We start from the raw sequence: 5,181 nt of genomic DNA, 5'->3' as shown, positions 1-5,181 counted from the left end.
GTAGAATAATAAGTAATACTCAAACCTTTTTCTTGAGGGCCTGCCGCGGATAGGTGTAGAAGATATGTTCATGACCAGAAGCCCTTCCAAAATGAACCGGTTCGATTCCCACCTTACCCAAACTAAATGTCCAGTATTTGGTCCAAATGATTAGCTACAGAATGTGGCTATGATACAAAAATAATGAGTTCATTTGTATAGCATTCATGCATAAACATAAAGTGCTTCACGTCAAAGAATCAAGATGAGATACTAATTTCCAAATATGATGCTGCAGTTTAATTTATATTATTGCAATAATAACAATATATGTTTATTGTGCAGATGAGCATATATAAATGTTTGATTATTTAATTTTCTATGTATTACCACCCCTAAAGTAAAGACAGTCAGAGGGGCGCTTTCAAGATAATTTATTGAAAAAATACAGATGCACAAAAACAAAATGCCCCTAAAACATCATATATAAAACAAATGAACAATACATTTAATATACAGTATATATACAGTCGATGGTGTATCCATAAACATATTTACAATATAAGTGCTGAAACAATAATCGTCAACATTATCTAGTTTCAGCTTCTCAAATGTCCGTATTTATTCTAGTGCTTTAAATGTATACATTCTAATAAAATAATGATATTCATTCTAATGCAATAATTATATTTATACTAGTTAAATAATTAAATTAATAATAATACAATATATTGAACAGTGTTGTGTGTGAGTGTATATTTGGGGTTTTGGTGAGTTCGTGGTCACTTCTTCTTCTCTGTGATCCATCTGTCCCTCTCAGCCTCATAAAGTCAGACTGTGAGAAGTCTCTCCGGGTCTTCTCCTTCACCATGTCCTGGTCCTTGTGCAGGGAGAACACTCTGGAGGGGCAGTAGATGTACTTCCCTGACACCCCGGGGAAGCTGCTGCACATGAGGTTCACTGCTGGGACCCTGCTTCAGAGGCTGGTGACAGACCCTGCACAGGCCACCTGTTGGAAGTTGCACCGCTGACTCCCTCTTCTTCCTCTCTGCCACCTTCCTCCACTCAGCCCCCCTCTGCTTCCTCAAGGACAGTGTCTCTCTGTGTTTCCACAGGGGCAATATTCTGAGATGATGAATCTATGAGAGTGAGATACAAACAGGGAAGGCAAGTGAGACATACACATTAAAACACATGAGTAATATACACTCTGTAACTTAGATTTGATTTTAAAACGAGATACACTGCTAGTATGGGAGGACTACATACTTTGCCTCAACACATTGGGAGCTCGTTGATAGTAAGAAGGCCAATATGAATGTGATTAATGAAGACAAGCTAATGAGTAACTGTTAATGCTGACATATAAACGTTACATACATACAGCAAATATAACGTTACGTAACCTTGATGTGCTAACATTACATCAGCGAACAACAAACCGAGTTAGAACCTTACAATGCTAAACAACAAACATGTAAGCAAACTATTAAAACAGTTTACCCACAACTGAGAGGCGTTCATTAAGTACTTGAACAAATGAGCCGTACTTACGTGTGATATGTTTGACTGTTTGTCCGAAGATAGAGCCGTGATGAAACTCTGTGGAAAGCACAGGTTGTTTACTGTCGTCTGCTGCTGTAGATGCTGCACGTCTGTCACTCAAAAAGGAAAACGGGGTCTACTTACTTGTATGGAAGGGGAGAAGCAGCGCCCCCAGAATCGTGCTTGTGGACAAAAATATATGACACCCGTAGTGATAAGAACTATCATAGAGAATCGTTTTTATCAACCTAAACCGTTTTCCATTCATTTTCAATGGTAGTCCTAAACCACTACGGGTGTAATATATCTTTGGCCACCAGCAGCGCTGTGGAGCCGAAAGGACGTAATATATCTTTGGCCGCTAGTTGCGCTGTGGTGCCGTTTTGCGAGTGAAAGACTTTCTCCGGTGACAGCCCGCATTTTCTGGAGCTCTTCGCTGTGTGGACGCTACGTTAAACGGTAAATCATTAAGATGAATAACAATGAATTTAAATGTCATGATAGTTAGTCTGGGCTGTCTGACATTCACGTGAAAGCTATAAAGATAAAGTTAGTTGTGTAGTTGTCTTCAGTTTTATTCTTCATACGGGTTCATTCATGTCCGACTTTGTTGTGTTTTTGTGGCCGAAAGTATCAAGTTAACACGAACGTGTATTTAAATATATGATTTAGCGATTACTGCTGTACGTCGGTGAATATAGAGGCTGACCAGCGGCCGGTTAACGTAAGATATACTCTGTTACTTTTCATACACGTAACGAAAGAACAACAAGCTATGACCGGACCCGGTGCTTCATTTGAATCACGTTAACGTGAAATAAACACACACGTCTCCGTTGTATCACGTCACGTATCGTTATTAATGCATGTAGTTTATAGTTATGTACCTTTACTGCTCCACGTGTATTTGACAGCATTAGTTACTAGTTATTTAGCGGATTAAGGATATCAGACATAATATACTCAACTAATAAATGTGTTATTACAAATTAAACTACCAGCAGTGTATAAAGTCATTGCAGTGATAAGCACATTAATGCCTCAATAATTATAATAATTTAATGCATAATATTCTGCATCATGAGTACTTTTATTTTTGCTCCTTAAAGTTTACTTTTTGTACTTTTACTTAAGTCAGACTTTGAGTAAGTAAGATTTGAATGCAGGACTTTTACTTGTGAAAGAGTATTTACACCATGTGGTGGTATTAATACATATTTCTTTACTGAAGTACAAGATGTGTAGACTTTCTCCATCACTGTTAAAATAATGTTGTTTATTACATTATACAAGAAGTACAAGAAGATATTCATTTAATGACGTTCTTATTCTCGTCTGTTTGCGTCTCAGTGATGGATGAAGATGAAGAGCTGGAGAGAGGGATGCTGAGTATCTCTCCTCCCCAAGCAACATGTGCAGAGCTGTGAGTAAACATTTGCTGTCTTTAATTTCTTTTTCTACCCCCTGAAGATTTAAAATCAGTTACAGTTCATACATATATACATACATGTGAAACTGCTGTGTTACTAACACCTGCATGCATGTGTTTGAAGTGTGCCATGTTGCTTCACCTGCCTAGGTTACATCATAATGACTGGCTACTGAATATTAACCCATTGAAACATGAACACACGTGTATGAATGAAGTATATATTCTTTATATATTAATGTTAGAAACAGTCTGTGTCATTGGATAAGGTTGAGAAAGGTGAAGTAACGATGCTAACAGTAGTGTTTGTATATTGTCAAAATATAAATGTCTTTCAAGGCTTTTTCCTTAGAACCATCTGCTGCACTGGCTGCACCAACTCATCTGAAGGGTTCACATAGAGGGTAAATGCATCCAACATTTAAACGTATCTGTCATATTCACTGTCCTCATATCCGTTATAAACCATTGATTATGTGTTGTGATCCTTCTCTCCTTGCAGCTCTAACTGTAAAGAGACCAGTGCCTGTTCCCCAGGACCTCATGTGTCTGCTGCCAGAAGGAGTGGGTCGTCCATCAACAGTTCCTGGTGTGTATTATTTCACCTGTATTTGCATCTTTAAATTATCCATATGTAGTTTCCATCAAAACTGTTGTTAATTCTTTAAAGTTGCTGGTGCACTGTATTCGGACAAAAAGTAGAGTTTCACAGACTACAGTGTAGATGTCATGTTACATTCTTGCTTCACGTTACTGTCAATAATAACAACATGTTTAATATTCTCTATAGTGTCAGAGGCACCCCGCATTTCTCCTGAGACGTCAGCAGAGCCCGGTCAACTGTCACCTGCACAGAGACATCAAAGTTACCATTAGAATGTTTTTCATGTCAAAAAGATGAAATCAAGTCGCACCAAAAATGGTACTAATTAGCTCTGGTTATTCTTGTCTGACTAGGTGAGCCGTTACCCAGGCCGTTAGCTCTCCCCACCCGTCCTCCTCCACAGCTCCCTGCCTACGACCATGAAGTCAGCCAGTGGACCTGTTCACAGCAGCAGAGGAGCTGGATGAAGACAGAGCTGGAATCCATGGGTCTCTGGCCAGGCTCCTTTCCTGTACACAACCTAATGAAGATGGTGTCATTGTGGCGTCTCCCTCCCTCCCCAGCCAGAATTAATCGACAGCATCTCTGATCTTCCTTCCCCAAAGTTCTTTCAGCTGGAACTGGATGCCAAAGAGCCAAAGAGGAAGAGGACTGAATTCCAGCACACAGGTCGCAAGTGTTGATTCTGTCAGATGGAACTGAAGCAGGATCCAAAGAGTCCTCACATTCACACGGGGTTCCCTGGACTAACAGGGAAGTAGATTTACTGCCCTGGTAAAGTCTTTTCCCCTTACAAAGACCAGGGCATAGAGAAGGAGACGACCTGGAATGAGTTCCAGCGTCTCCTTTTTATGAGAAAGCAAAAAAGAGATGGGAGGTTGAAAAGGGAAAATAAGAGAAAGAAAAGGGGAGTGTTCTGTCGTGTATATGTCTTTGCTCATTTTAGTAATTAGATTACTTTTTACTGGATTCATTATTATATTTGTGTTGTGTATTTGTGACCTTGCACTATGGGCTCTGTGTTCAATGTTTACTGTCCCTGTTGTGTTTAATAAATATATTTTGTTCACTAATGTCCACACGTCTCATCAATAAGTGAATCATTATAGTGAGAAGTAAATAAATATTGAATTGAAGTAATTAAGTGATTGCAATTTAAATGTTCATAATTTGGAAAACTGCAATATAATAGGGTAATAGTCATAAATATGTCAAGTACTTGATAATCTATCTGCCACTACAATCTAGTGATAATCAGTAAACGGTAAAGTTGGGTACACATTTCTTGATTTATAAATAGCTCTTTATCATTGATGAGTGGCTTTGCCCCAACTGAGACTCGAACCTGCGTCCAGGAGCTTAAAACAGCGCTATGAAAGTGGATTTTGAGCACCTTGCACAGCGTTAATAATGCTGCAATTTCATTGGCTGTCAACGAATGCCACCTATACGCGACCTCCACGGAGGCCAATAAAAGTAGCAATATTACAGTTGTTAGAGGGCCTGTAAAATTTTACGAATTCCTCTGGACGGACTGCTCTGGTCAGTAGGTGTTAGAAGACACAAGCAAAACAATGTACAAAAAGACCAAAAACAAAAAATAAATGTAACTTAGAGAAGCCAT

At 39.0% G+C, this 5,181-nt stretch overlaps 1 long non-coding RNA gene across 3 annotated transcripts; it reads left to right on the top strand.

Annotated features, from left to right (window-relative positions):
- Positions 1-1,912: 1,912 nt before the first annotated feature.
- LOC116378798 (uncharacterized) lies at positions 1,913-4,626 on the top strand. Of its 3 annotated transcripts, XR_004212336.1 has the most exons (5): positions 1,913-1,983; positions 2,875-2,947; positions 3,306-3,357; positions 3,456-3,542; positions 3,744-4,626. It is a non-coding gene; the product is annotated as an uncharacterized LOC116378798 (long non-coding RNA). The 3 variants fall into 3 exon arrangements; XR_004212335.1 differs by having other exon boundaries at positions 3,456-4,626; XR_004212337.1 differs by having other exon boundaries at positions 3,293-3,357; positions 3,456-4,626.
- Positions 4,627-5,181: the final 555 nt, after the last annotated feature.

This window comes from Anarrhichthys ocellatus, unplaced genomic scaffold, assembly GCF_004355925.1.
Source record: "Anarrhichthys ocellatus isolate YVR2014 unplaced genomic scaffold, GSC_Weel_1.0 scaffold3179, whole genome shotgun sequence".
Classification (NCBI taxonomy): domain Eukaryota; kingdom Metazoa; phylum Chordata; class Actinopteri; order Perciformes; family Anarhichadidae; genus Anarrhichthys; species Anarrhichthys ocellatus.
The sequence above is the reverse complement of the archived record's forward strand: the minus strand, read 5'-3'. Positions and strand labels throughout refer to the sequence as shown.